The sequence below is a fragment of the Gymnoscopelus microlampas genome (assembly GCF_963454915.1).
Source record: "Gymnoscopelus microlampas genome assembly, chromosome: 13".
Lineage (NCBI taxonomy): Eukaryota > Metazoa > Chordata > Actinopteri > Myctophiformes > Myctophidae > Gymnoscopelus > Gymnoscopelus microlampas.
This window is the reverse complement of record NC_139950.1, coordinates 4593281-4608998: the sequence shown is the minus strand read 5'-3', so window position 1 is coordinate 4608998 and position 15718 is coordinate 4593281. Positions and strand designations below refer to the sequence as shown.

The window sequence follows — 15718 nt, the reverse complement described above, 5'->3', positions numbered from 1 at the left end:
AATAGACATGTGATTCATAGCAAGTCTTACCCCCCCCCCCCCCCTAACCCTAACCCACACACAATAAATCAAAGTCTAAACAGATCAATGAATACATGTGCAAATGGTAAAGATAACCTGAAATGCTTATTTGAGAGTACGTTTTTTCAATGTATGACATACTTCATTCTGAAAATAGCTGATCTACAATCTCACAACTTTTCATGGTTTGTGAGCTTGTAGATCGGCTACTTTCACTAGTTTTGGTTCTGAGGAGATGTACAATTTCTTCATTGTTATATGGTTTGTGAACGAGTGATCTTAGTGTTAGTGAAACAGGCCGCTTGGTTCATGAAAGAAGGCAAGAGTTTATGATCTTCAACAGACAATATCAGCCTGGACAAAGCTATAGCACTATAGGTAGTGTTGCAGCCTATTAGTCTGAAGGTTGAGAGTTCGAATCCTGTTAATGGCAATAGGTTGAGATGTCCAATCAAACCATTCTGTTTCCATCTCTCTCTCTCATCAATCTATTGTTTCCATGTCTCTCTCTCATCAATCTATTGTTTCCATGTCTCTCTCTCTCTCTCTCTCTCTCTCTCTCTCTCTCTCTCTCTCTCTCTCTCCATTCACTGGCCCCGTATTATCGCTGCTTGCAGCTATATTTTGTTTTTGTTTTTCAGGGCAACCATTTGTCTCCAACACTATTTAACATCTACATTAATGATTTAGCATTATTATTGGAGCTGTCTGGAACCCCTGGCCTAACCCTTAATAACAAGGAAGTCAAGTTCCTGCTTTATGCTGATGACCTGGTGTTGCTGTCTCCCACACAACAAGGACTGCAGCAGCACCTGGACCTGCTGGAGCAGTACTGTCAGGACTGGGCCCTGACAGTCAACTTGAACAAATCTAAAGTCATGATTTTCCAAAAGAAACCCAGATCTCAGGAAACCAAATATCAATTCAAAATATAGCTGCAAGCAGCAATAATACGGGGCCAGGAGAGAGAAAGAGAAATGATAATTCCTTTAACAGGTCAGTTCATGAAAGTCCTTGCGGTCTTGTTTCCAATGAGGGCCTGTGAGCAATTAGGGGTTAAGAGTCTTGCTCAGGGACAAATTTCATTTCATCGACACATTTGCTGACCTGGCCTGGAATTGTACCTGGGGCAACCAGAGCCTCTGGCTCCCTAGGCGGGCTCACTAACCACTCAGCTATGGCCGCCCCTCAGAGAGAGAGAGAGAGAGAGAGAGAGAGAGAGAGAGAGACATGGAAACGGAATAGATTGAAGATAGAAACGGAATAGATTGAAGAGACAGAGACATGGAAACGGAATAGATTGAAGAGAAAGACATGGAAACGGAATAGATTGAAGAGAGAGAGAGAGAGCCATGGAAACGGAATAGATTGAGTTTTTTGCAATTCAACTTAAATGAGTCTGCATCAAGTGAGGCTTGAACCGGCAACCTTGCGGTCGTGAGGCACTCCTGGGTAGCTGCAACACTACCTATAGTGCTATAGCTTTGTCCAGGCTGATATTGTCTGTTGATGATCACAAACTCTTGCCTTCTGTCATGACCCAAGCCCCTGTTTCACTAACACTAAGATCACTCGTTCACAAACCATTTACCAATGAAGAAATTGTACATCTCCTCAGAACCAAAACTAGTGAAAGTAGCCGATCTACAAGCTCACAAACCATTAAAAGTCATCAGATTGTACATCGGCTATTTTCACAATGAAGTATGTTATACATTTAAAAAACATACTCTCATTGCTATCTGAAAAGTTGTGAGATTGTAGATCAGCTATTTTCACAATGAAGTATGTAAAAAACACTCAATTAAGTATTTCATGTTATCTTTAACAATTGCAGATGTATTCATTGATAGTCATGTTGTGTGAAATGCAACTTAGATGAAGTCTGCACCAAGTGAGGCTTGAACCTGTGACCTTGAGGTTGTGAGACATGCACTTAAGCGGGAAGCTATTGGACCAACAGACAAACCTCTGAAAAAAGAGATCACACTGATGATACAGTTTCACGCAAATAGCTGAAAAATCCTGGGTTTAAGTGTTTTTCAAACTGCACAAGATTGCGGACAATCTAAGGGCGGTGCTTACTGGTCAACGTGATAGATGTGTTCCTCATTAGTCAAGGCACATGTGTAAGCAGGTCTAATGGCTGTCGGCCAAACGAGGCATGACTTTTGCCTGTTTAAAGTTTGCATTTTCAAAAAATTGCTATAGCGCCCCCGTTTGACCAATTGGAGTAAGATTGGTTTCAGTGATATTTGGAATGGCCCTTTACATTTCTGCAAAGTTTCAAAGAATGGTAAGTCTGCATGTATGTGTTAGGGGCAGATGAATAATTGTCATAAAACTGCAATATTCATTGGCTCATTAAAGCTTCATTTTTTCACTTAGAAAAAATCCACTTGCACCGTTTGGTCGGCATAAGTCCAAAGTTCATGTGTAAAACGTTTCGTGCAGATTGCTCAAAAATCCCAGGAGGAGATAGGTTTTAACTGCTTTTTACTGCTTTTCATATAATTCAAAATGGTGGGAGATCTAAAGGTCAGATGTCAAAAGTCAAACAGTGAAAGTTGTTAAGCATGAGGAGACGCATGTGTGCATCGAAGTTTCATGGCTGTAGGTCAAACAGGGCATGAGTTGTACCTGTTCAAAGTTGGCATTTTCAACTGAGTGCTATAGCGCCACCTTTTGACGAAAGATTGTGAGATTTATTTCTTGATCGTTTTTCATGACCATCTATCATATGGCCGAGTTTCATAAAAAGCGTATGCACGGTTCAGCCAGAACTGGCAAAAACGGCAGAAGAAATGGAATAATGCCAATAACAAAACGGGTCCATGCTGGAAGCCTGGCCCGGTAATTAGGAAACACACATCTAGATCACACCCTGTATTATGATTACCTGGGACTAAAAATCAGTTCCTCAGGTAATTTTGGTCTGGCAGTGAATGCACTGAAAGAGAAAGCACGTAGAGCATGTTATGATATTAAAAAAAGTGGGCGGTGTGTGGTCATCACAACATGACTCACTCTAAAAAAAAGGATAAATGACTTTTTTTAAAGTCCATACTGCTATTCATAGGGCTGCACATGTGTCATGTGTTTCGCTAGCCAATCACAGTCCTGAATTTGCAAAGTCAGCCAATCACATCACAGTTAGTGGTGATGATACTAGCTGTAATGTGATTGGCTGACTTTGCAGACTGAAAACTTTTCAGATAGCAACGTGTTTCTGTGCTTGTAGATCGGCTGCTTTCACTGGTTTACTTTTATCTTCAACAGACAACCTCAGCCTGTACAAAGCTATAGCACTATAGGTAGTGTTGCAGCATGTCAATCCGAAGGTTGAGGTTTTTCGATTCCTGTTAATGGCTATAGGTTGAGATGTCCAATCGATCCATTCTGCTTCCATCTCTCTCTCTTCAATCTATTATGTTTCCATGTCTCTCTCTCTTCAATCTATTCCGTTTCCATGTCTGTCTCTCTCTCTCTCGCTCTCTCTTCAATCTATTCCGTTTCCATGGCTCTCTCGCTCTATCTCTCTCTCTTCAATCTATTCCGTTTCCACGTCTCTCTCTCTCTCTCTCTCTCTCTCTCTCTCTCTCTCTCTCTCTCTCTCTCTCTCTCTCTCTCTCTTCAATCTATTCCGTTTCCATGTCTGTCTGTCTCTCTCTCTCTCTCTTCAATCTATTCAGTTTCCATGTCTGTCTGTCTGTCTCTCCCTCTCTCTCTCTCTCTCTCTCTCTCTCTCTCTCTCTCTCTCTCTCTCTCTCTCTCTCTCTCTCTCTCTCTCTCTTCAATCTATTCAGTTTCCATGTCTGTCTGTCTGTCTCTCTCTCTCTCTCTCTCTCTCTCTCTCTCTCTCTCTCTCTCTCTCTCTCTCTCTCTCTCTCTCTCTCTCTCTCTCTCTCTCTCTCTCTCCTCTCTCTCTCTCTCTCTCTCTCTCTCTCTCTCTCTCTCTCTTTCTCTTCAATCTATTCAGTTTCCATCTCTCTCTCTCTCTCTCTCTCTCTCTCTCTCTCTCTCTCTCTCTCTCTCTCTCTCTCTTCAATCTATTCTGTTTCCATGTCTCTCTCTCTCTCTCTCTCTCTCTCTCTCTCTCTTCAATCTATTCAGTTTCCATGTCTGTCTCTCTCTCTCTCTCTCTCTCTCTCTCTCTCTCTCTCTCTCTCTCTCTCTCTCTCTCTCTCTCTCTCTCTCTCTCTCTCTCTTTCTCTTCAATCTATTCAGTTTCCATCTCTCTCTCTCTCTCTCTCTCTCTCTCTCTCTCTCTCTCTCTCTCTCTCTCTCTCTCTCTCTCTCTCGTGGCCCCGTATTATCGCTGCTTGCAGCTGTTTTTCAGGGCAACCGTTTGTCTCCAACACTATTTAACATCTACATTAATGATTTAGCATTATTATTGGAGCAGTCTGGAACCCCTGGCCTAACCCTTAACAACAAGGAAGTCAAGTTCCTGCTTTATGCTGATGACCTGGTGTTGCTGTCTCACACACAACAAGGACTGCAGCAGAACCTGGACCTGCTGGAGCATTACTGTCAGGACTGGGCCCTGACAGTCAACTTGAACAAATCTAAAGTCATGATTTTCCAAAAGAAACCCAGATCTCAGGAAACCAAATATCAATTCAAATTAGGAAACACACATCTAGATCACACCCTGTATTATGATTACCTGGGACTAAAAATCAGTTCCTCAGGTAATTTTGGTCTGGCAGTGAATGCACTGAAAGAGAAAGCATGCTTTTGTTATGCTTTTTTTTTTTAATCACACCCAGTGTGAAGTGGGCGGTGTGTGGTCATCACAACATGACTCACTTTAAAAAAAAGTATAAATGACTTTTTTAAAAGTTCATAATGCTATTCATAGGGCTGCACATGTGTCATGTGTTTCGCTAGCCAATCACAGTCCTGAATTTGCAAAGTCAGCCAATCACATTACAGTTAGTGGTGATGACACTAGCTGTAATGTGATTGGCTGACTTTGCAAAAGTATCGATTTGCATTAACAATGGAAGGGTTAGGGGTATACAATGCGTTGTAGACTATTGGCCAATCACGGTGCAGGATTGGTCAGTGTCCAAAACTCACTTACTACTACACCGCCCCAAAAATGTTTACAAAATTGATATACCAGTTAGAATTTGGATAAAAATATTTGACAGTATAATTCAGCCAATCGCCCTCTATGCCAGTGAAGTTTGGGGTCCACTCAGTCATCAGGACTACACTAGATGGGACAAACATCCCACAGAGACCCTGCATGCAGAATTCTATAGATCCATATTAAATATCCAAAGGAAAACCCCAACCAATGCATGCAGGGCAGAATTAGGCCGTTACCCATTAATTGTTAACATTAGAAAAGAACACTTACTGTACATTTTGGTTACATCTTAAATCAAGCCCCCAAGACACCCTGAGATTCAAGGCCTTGCAAGCCCAGGAGAGGAAGCCTCAAAAGATCCCTTCTGTCAACTTGTCCTGAGACTTATTGATCACTTAACACCCAACAGTGTCCAACCTCAGACCAGCACTGCTTTGCAGCCACTAATTAGAGTAAACCAAATTGATAAACTAACAAAAGATGCCTATCTGAAACATTGGACCAATCAAACCAAAACTCAACACAAACTTAATTGCTATCTGGCCCTAAAACATGAATATAAACTGGCAGAGTATCTCTTTACGGTCAAAGATAAAAAGCAGAGACAGATCCTGACTAAATACAGACTGAGTGACCACAGTCTGGCCATAGAGAACGGACAACACAAGAAGTCCTATCTGCCTCCAGAACAAAGAGTGTGTGGTCACTGTACCACAGCTGATGTAGAGACTGAGATGCACTTTCTATTAAAATGTGACAAATATAATAACATAAGAGCAGAATACTTTAAGAAATTTGGATTGTTAATTCCAAATTTTACAGAGCTAGATGACAATGACAAACAACACATTCTATTAGGAGAGGGACATGCAGCACACTTAGCTGCACAATATGTGACTGCATGTCACAAACTGAGGGACACATAAGCAAACAACACTCAATGTGACTATTATCTTGACACTGACTATATCTTGACACACACGCACACGCACGAGAGAGAGAGACACTAATGAGGAGTTAGAGGCAGTGAGAGAGAGCCAAAGAGAGAGAGATACTGAAAGTGTACTGTGCATTGTTAGCACTTGTATTGGTGAGTAAATGTACATAGTTACTTTTCAGCACCATTGAGGAGCCAATGACTGACAGGCTAGGTATCACCAGGTGCACTGATTGCTAGAGTTTAGTTTGATCTACACAGTGAGAAAGAAGAATCCAGCAAAACAAAACAAAAGGGGGAATGAAGTACATCATACATTGAAAAGAACTACTCTCAAATAAGCGTTTCATGTTATGTTATATTTAACAACTGCACATTTATTCATTGATACAGTACAGTCATGTTGTGTGCAATGCAATTGAGATAAAGTCCGCATGAGGTGGGACTCGGGCCGGCGACCCTGTGGTTGCAAGGCATATGGTTTACCAATCAGCCATTGGACCAACAGACCTGAACTGGTGAAAAAGGAGCTCACACATTTGACACAGTTTCACGCAAATTGCTCAGAAATCCTTGGTTTAAATGTTTTTCAAACTGCTCAATATGGCGGAAAATCTAAGGGCGGAGCTTACTGGTCAAAATGATAGATGTGTTCTTCATGAGTCAAGGCACATGTGTGAGCAAGTTTCACGGCTGTCGGCCAAACGAGGCATGACTTTTGCCTGTTTAAAGTTTGCATTTTCAAAAAGTTGCTATAGCGCCTGTTATGTATTTGAGCCCTGGCACTACTGTTACTGTATATTGGCAGCTCACTGTTCCTTTAAGAGAGGTTGTTACGTCATCATTGGCGGACCGTGTCTGTATTACAAACGCGCTGAATAAGTATACAAATGGATAAACTCTCTAACACTGTTTGAGTCATTATTATACTGTTTATGTAAGTGGACATACATAACAGTTTTTTTTTGGATCTTGTAACGTGGAACTTTTTTTTTTACTTTTTTTTAAAACCAAATTTTCTTTAAAATCCCTGTGTACGTGTGGGCATAGTCGAAGAATCTTTCCAAAAAGTACAATATGTCAGTGTAAGACATATTTTACATGCTTTGTGAAATGAACACTTTGAAAATGGAAGCTTGTATTCATAGTTACTCAAAACCAAACTGCCAAAGTATTTCATTGTAGTTTAAGGAAGAAAAAAAAACTCTATCAAGTCAATTTTATTGATGCAATGCCAAATCAAAACAGTGCCTAATGACACTTAACATATGAAGCAGCAGGTCAAGATCATCCACCATTTACCCAACAATTCACGCGACACCACGTAGTCTCATTAATTGTTTCACACGCACACACAGGTATGGTACGGTACTGTGTGTGCACTCTAGACCGCGCCCCCTTGATTCGTGAGCCAGGCCCAGGTACTCAAATGGCTACTTTGCATAACAGAAACCTGTTATGCAAAATAAGCAACACAGCATTTTGGCTTCAGTTAAGTTCAGTAGCCGCTGCTGCCAGTATCCTATCTGCATGCAACAAGCCACCGTGAGAAGATACTCGTTCAAAGCAAACTTTTCGTTTCAGCACCTATAATTCAAGGTATTCCTTGAGAAGATTTACAGACTAAAACTAAGCTAAAAAATAGTCATTTAACACGTTTCCTACTATGTAGTAAAATAACATTTGCAGGATGTGCGAGTGTCGCACCATTAAAATAGCATTCCGCCGTGGTGTCGTGGTGAGAATCATCATTACACCACAGTGTGTTAATATCAACTTCATATCTGTAGTGACATTGTATTATGTATTATTATCAACTTAATCTCTCTAGTAACATTTTATTATGTATTATTATCAACTTAATCTCTCTAGTAACATTGTATTATGTATAATTATCAACTTAATCTCTCTAGTAACATTGTAGGCCTATTATGTATTATTATCAACTTAATCTCTCTAGTAACATTGTATTATGTTGTCAACTTAATCTCTCTAGTAACATTGTATTATGCATTATCATCAACTTAATATCTCTAGTAACATTGTATTATGCATTATCATCAACTTAATATCTCTAGTAACATTGTATTGCAAAAAAGAAAAAAAGTTTAATGGGAATATAACCACGTTTTGGTCTTCATCGGTAACCTGTAAACTGTACTTTCCCGTCCTTTTTTTTTTGCAAACTGCTAATGAAGAATTCAATCAATCAATCAATCAATCAAGATAAACTGTATATGTTGTGTCATTTCAGCTTGAAGGTGAACCTTAAACCTATCTAACAACATGCCTATCACGTATCACAGAATTGAGGTAATTTAATCATCATAAGAGTAAGCATATAAGTTATCTATAATGATTAGACATCCTTTGATTAACCCATTCCACGTATCTGTGGACATTGGCATTTGGCAGGGACAACAGGTCTTCCTCTGATCACATCCAGCTCCCCAGCTCACCACACCAGTGATGTAGTGAATCCCATCCTGTTCACACATCAGTGGACCACCTAGTAATACACCCTGGAAGGACAAATAACCATTTAAATACAGTCATTACATAATAATAATAATAATAATAATAATAATAATAATGATAATAATAATAATAATAATAATAAGGGTAATAATAATAATAATAATAATGATAGAGTGAGATCTCTCAACAAAATCTGTAGAGGATGAGCAAAAAGTGCTTGATATTTTGATTCTACGGCCTTTGGTCAATAGGATACCCAGAACTCTTTGACACTCTTGAGTCTCCGCTGGTCGTGATGAGTGCGACAAAAACTAAAACATCTCCATGAATTCAAGGCTTGTGTGAACTACTCCTTTAAGTCCTGCCTAAATGGCAGTTCATTAGTCCTGATTATAATTGTATTAATCTTATGTCTCGTAGATGGTAATGCTCTTAACTGTGTTATTTGTCACCCAACCAGGTCGCACATTAACATCAATGGGAATAAGATATAGGGGCTTTTTTGTGTTATCCTTTTGACTACGATTGTGCACTATTTTGTTGTTGTACATTTGTTTCTGTCAATAAACAAATAAATAAATCTAATTATTTACATAATTTGATTATTCAGCGTGTATAGAGTGGTTAAGTTGTGATTTTGCACTTCCTGCTTCTGTTAGTCCGTTTTTTTATTTTCTAGATGCCTGAAATAAGGCTATCATTTAAGTATAACATTTTACATTGTCGTGACAAGAGGCTAAATGAGAGTACAGAGATAGTCTGAGACATTAAACATCAAACTCAGAAACTCCTCCACCTCCAGATGTGTCCTTTGAAAGCTTTGAGCTCCTCTAACTCTGGTCTGATTTCTCCTACATGCCCAGTGTATGTACGCACGCACGCACACACACACGCACGCACGCACGCACGCAAAAACACACACACACACACACACACACACACACACACACACACACACACACACACACACACACACACACACACACACTGAAATAAATAGAGGTGAGGACAACTTCTTTGTACAACCAATAGCTAAAATAGATCTACAAGCTCACAACATGTCAAATCACTGCACCTTGTAAGCTTGTAGATCTGCTACTTTTAATATAACCAAAATATGGATGTGTGGTTTAATTAGCTTGACATGCTTTAGTATTAAATTGTTAAATTGTAATATTATCAAACATAAATATCAATCTACATTTCCCCAAATAAATGTTTGAATTCAGTCTGATCAGAAGCAATGATGACACTTGACAGACAGACAGACAGACAGACAGACAGACAGACAGACAGACAGACAGTATAGATTAGCGTCATTGTTGAAGTCATTGTTTATTACCCGCAGTCCAAATGCAGAAAGAAGTCGCATTCATCAGCCTCGGTCGTTCCAGTATCACAGTATCGCAGATTACATTCACGTCCGGAACATTTAGGCTTAAAATTCCATACAAATTCACGTTCCAAACTATGAACTGGATCAGTACGAATTACGCCACCGATACAGCCCAGTTCTCTACACACTACCTCCATTGCCTTTTTTAGGTTTTTCGCGTTCATGCTATAAGGGTTTAATGGTCTCCATTCATCGCCGTTCATGCACATCTCCAGTTTACCAGAACACTGGCCTTCGTCCGCAAACCTGACGGTATGATCGGCATAACCTGTGCAATAGAATAAACAAATAAATAAAGTAATATTACTTTGATTAGAAGAAAACCTTCTAGGTTACAATCTATAATATTTATGTATGTGTTGATGTTTGTTTACGTTTGAGGCGGCGATTGAAAAGGAAAGCCTGGGGAGCTGAAAAGAAAAAATGATCAAACTAATGAGTCTGAAAGTAACCCGTGGTGGAAGAAGTACTTGAGTAAAAGTATCAATACAACAATGTAGAAATACTCTGTTACAAGTAAAAATATCAATACTAAAATGTAGAAATACTCTGTTACAAGTAAAAGTCCTGTATTCAAAATGTAGGCCTACTTGGGTAAAAGTACCACATTATTGGCATGAAAAAATATACTTTAAAGTATCAAACAAGGAAGTGTTGATCAAATAGAATACATTTTTGGTTACTGCATCGTTTTCAAAAACATTCTTGAGAGCAACGTTTAGCTGTAACCAGTGTTGGGAAGTAACTAAAGTAATATGTAACTTAAAGTAATATTATTACTTTTTCCAGTAACTAGTATAACTAATTACTTTCACGTTTTGAGTAATAAATATTACTTTTACTATTTTCCACCAGAAGGGACAGAATGCCCTCTCCATCAAGGGAAGCCTACGATGGGACACGTACGATCCTCCCAGTCACTCTATATCTAAATTATAATCAATCATATCTATAATATCTTCCCAAACATGCTCAAGCTGGCGACACAAAATAAAGGTGCTCAACCGAAAATAAGTTGCTGCATGTGAGGTTACTTTAGTATATCGTCACTGTCGGGCCGGGACCAGCTAACTCCATTTTCAGCTTTTTAAATATTTTTCATAAATCAACGCTATGGAACACCCTTTACGTCTGTGTAAAAAAAAAAATGTAACCAATTAAAAGTACTAAAAAGCGCTTCTGACAGAACCAGCTAACTCCATTTTATTGTCAAACTGTCGGCCATACCAGCCAACTCCACTCCAGATGATGCTCCATTTGCAGCGGCTACCAGAATCGGGAGAACACAGACAAAGGGTCCGTGGATTACCTTTTTCGCCACATTGTATCAAAAAACTATGTTGTCCCTGAGACCTACAGATGTTTGAGGATTGTCCGGAAACATTTTTTTTTTAGAGCGGGGTGAAACAGCCGCTTAAATCGCTTATTTAGTCGGCCATGTTTCTCATTGTATTGTAAAAAATGATTTTCCAGAAAATCCTCAAAGATCTGTAGGTCTCAGGGACTACCATTAGTTTTTTTGATACGATGTGACAAAAAAGATAATCCACGGACCCTTTGCCGGTGTTCTCCCGATTCCGGTAGCCACTGCAGTGGAACCTCATCTCGGAGCTGTATAGACGAATCCACAGGGTTAGCTGCGGTGTCGTGGTGAGAAGCAGCACCCGAAAAATGTCCTCCAATTGAGCTGGATTTGGTTAAAGTGGTGATAATATAATCACACATGCACGTATCTTACAATATATAAAGTAACAATACCAACTTTGATGAGGTAGTATTGCTTTATTTAAAAAAATATAAGGTTTTCTTAATTTCCTGAAAAATCAATATTTTTGAGTTAGCTGATTCTGGCCCGACAGCATAGATATCATACATTATGATATCATACACACAGAAAAATAACGGTTCGATCTGGAACCAAAAATGGTTCTTCAGAGTGATTCCATAGAAGAACCATATTTGGTTCCAGAAAGAACCTTTTACACTAAGGTTCTTTAAAGAACCATTTATTCGAATGGTTCAATAAGGAACCATTAAAGGTGCATTAAAGAACCATCAAAAAATGGTTCTTTGAGGAACCGTTTCTGGTTCCTCAAAGGGGAGGCATGCGTTAATCCGACAGACCTTTTCTCCGACTATGTGGCATCCGCGTGCGGTTAGGGTTAGGGTGAGGGTTTGGTTCGGGTTTAGTATTGGAAACGTCGGAGCGCTGCGCTGTCGGAGGAATGCGCTGTCGGACTAACCTACTGCACCCCCTCAAAGAACCATGTAAAAAAATGGTTCTCTGAAGAACCTTTTCTAAAGTGGTTCTTTGAGGATCCAATTGGTTCAATAAAGAACCGTTTTATAATGGTTCTTCAGAAAAAAAAGGTTCTTTGGATAATAAATGTTTCATTACACATTAAAATATATTAGATTTACTGGAAAAGATGGACACAAGATTTTATCATTTGAATTTATTAATAAATAAGCCCACATATCTCCATATTTGAACATTAAACATGAACTTAACACATTTAGATTTAAATCTTTAGAAACTTTTGGGGGGCTAGTGGGGGCATTCTTTGTCTGTAAGGCTCATGGTCTTCAGGGTTCTTGTCCCCCAAATGGCAACAGCAAGCTCATTCATGAACAGGGAGTCCTTGGTGTTTGCTGCCACCATCTTCCAGATCTCCTTTTGGAGCCACACACCAGAGCCAATGTGGACCTGAAACAGAAGAAAACAAGACATGTTTTAGAAATGAAAACACATTTTACCATGACATTTCCCAGACTTTCATTTTGGACAAAAGCAGGCACACTTCAAACAGTCTACTGTAAAGAAATTACATTTTCATGTCAAGGACCCCCAAATGTGGACCCTATTTGGAAAAGGGTTGGTGCCATGGACCTCCAATAGAGAAGATGTTAATTGTTGGATTAAATTTAGTACAGAATTCTACAACTGTCTATACTGTAGGTGGGGAGAGTTAAAGTAATTATTATACAGTACAATGTCATTGGATTACATACTAGCTGGTAAAACAGTAGTGAAATAACCCTTTGTGCCTGGCATCCCTATTTTGTGCATGCCATACATCCACACGGCGTAGTGTCATCATCAGTGGGCCGTACCTACGGAGGCGGAGGCGCGCTCGGGGGAAAACACAAATTTCCCCCAGCTGGTATAGACAGAGGGATGTGGGGTTTTCAAACTCACATGCTGTAAAAGTATACCAATTTAAAAAGCAGGCGTCATGGCTTGCCAGATCACAGGCACAGAACCTTGTTGCCACTCGACAAGGAACGTTACATTAGCAAATTAAACAAGAGTCCGACTGGAATGTTGTCCTGACTGGACAGAGGATCCAACACAACACAATGGCCCGAGGTTATCTGATTTAATCGCCTGGTAAGAGACACTATTACATTTTCTATAGATATGATCAATTAAACTTATCATAATATCAAAAAGCAAAAGTCATTCATTCATCAATGATGTTTATAGAACACGTTTTAGTGAATTCCTAGTACAGGAGACATCGACGCCATTACAGTTTGGAAACGCAACATGCAGCGATTTACACACAAAACAAGCCAAACCCTAACCTATCCTCGTTTAAAAACCTACAGAAAACACAATTGTTAATCTGGCAATGAACATGGAGCTAAAGCAGTGTGTAAATCCTGCATGATATCAAATGATCGCCAAATGATAATGGCGTCGGTACGTGCCGTTCACAAAACAGTCTCTAAATTGTACTTCAAATTCACTATAAACATTATTGATGACTTAATGGCTGTTGGGTTTCGATATAATGGTAAGTTTAATTGATCATATCTTGTAATAGTGTCTCTACCAGGCGATTAAACACTGTGCATATGTAAACATGTTTGGCAACACGGAGGGAGACGGGTGGTAACCAGAAAACTCGCCCCAAAACACGCTCGCCCCCATTTCCACCGACCAGCGGTTCTTGTATTCTTGCATCTGTATTACGGTTTGAAATAAGTTCAGGGTTAGACATAGTTTTACTGAGGTTATGTTTAGGAATACCAGGTGAATACCGGCGGGTTTGCCCCGGGGCGACTGTGTTTTGGGGCGAGTGTTTTAGTATTCAGACGGAGATGTAAAGAGGGAAACATCTCCGGTCTCGGTGGTGCTTGTGCTGAAACTTGACTAATGCAATAAAATATAAGGATAATCTGATCAGTGATAAACCACATGAACCCCAGTTTACGTATTCTGGGGGGAACATAAACCAAACATTGCCAATCTAGCTCACAGTTACAACGCGTCGCGTTCCGACGCGCTGTGAGCTCATAGATTGTCAATGTTTGGTCTTTTTAGTCACATATATCTTAAAAATAAGTCAGTCAAGTTGTGTTCCAGCTGTCCTTCTGATGGATTTTTTCTTGGCTGACAATGTTTCTATCGTCCATAAAATAGCTCTGAAAGTTATCCAAACGATCGTGTATGATGTAACTCTATGAGGCAGATCGTTGTGTTTTCCTCCGAGCCAAAATCGAATGGGCGTTCCCGTCTATCTCCGTGTGTATCTTTAGGCAAAACTGTTCAAAAATAGTTCAGAAATAGCAAAACCTAGCTGATCTACAAGCTCACGATGCATCATGACCCGTTGCCTATTTTTGAAATAGTGCTTTTGTGCTTAACTGTTTCTTATTTAGCTGGGGACACTGTGGAACCCCCTGGGGACCCCACTTTTATGAACCACTGTCCTACACAGTATGTTTCTTCAATACCTTGTCACCGTTGGTGTCAAACATCCCAGGTGTCGATGCCAAATCGTCTGACTCGGGGGGAAGAGGAAATGGAGGAAGTTGCAACTGAAAATGTAGAGAATCACATTTAAGCTCCTTTTGGCAGTATCACAGTACTTATATTGTACACATTGTCACCATTTTCCGTAGAACAGTATGACTGTCTAAACACACCTATGCTGTCACTGGTTTGCTTATCTGCAGCAGGGATGTCAGGCTTTGCTGCAGAGCTATATTGGGGCCCTTCCTCCAGTTTCTGTTTTGCAATCTCTAATTTGTGGCATCTTAAAGCATGAACAGGGTACGGAGAAAAAAAAGAAAAAACAAATGAATTGATGTATGCGTTAGTAGGATAACAGTTTAATAATGAACCTAGCATCTGTCCACTCCATATAACATGCTTTCTATATAATGTTTTTTTTAACATTTGTGGTCAAGATCTAAGTAAAAAAGAACATGAGAACAATTAACCAACATATAGATATATACTTGAGAAGAGCAACCTCATGCAACTGTTTCGTTAAAATTAGTCATTGCTTACTTAGTTTTAAGGTGCTGTAGGTCGAGCTCCAACTCTTTGGCCTTCTTCTGGGTAAGACTGTACTTGACATTTCGTCGTGGATAGCTTGGGGTACAACAGCATCTCCACCATATTCAGACGAGTCAGAGTCTAAAGGTAGTGCAAGTGATATATTTTGGATAAAACAAGATATTTTTTGTTATAAAGTTAAAGTGGAATAAAATGTAATTTTATGCAATCTGTATCGTAGAGTATATTAATACAATAACTTATACAATCTGTATGTTAGAGTATGTTAATACAAATAATACTATATAACTTATACAATTGGGGTGGTTGCATTTCGTCTCGCCTGCTCTTCTATTGAGACATTTAGTGTCAAAGGTCATGTCTCACCTAGACACAGGATCTGACATGAATTTTGATCTGATGGTCAAGGTTCAATGTATCACCTGAGCAAGCAGGCAGGCTCTATAGAGCGTGCCAAAAATCCTGAAGGGGGCG

General features: G+C 39.6%; 1 long non-coding RNA gene across 1 annotated transcript; it reads right to left on the bottom strand.

The window, feature by feature from the left end:
* Nucleotides 1-12381: 12381 nt before the first annotated feature.
* LOC311058255 lies at nt 12382-14973 on the bottom strand. Its single transcript, XR_014602035.1, has 3 exons — nt 14869-14973; nt 14677-14760; nt 12382-12640 (listed from the first exon to the last, which is right to left on the bottom strand). It is a non-coding gene; the product is annotated as an uncharacterized lncRNA (long non-coding RNA).
* Between the last annotated feature and the right edge of the window lie 745 nt (nt 14974-15718).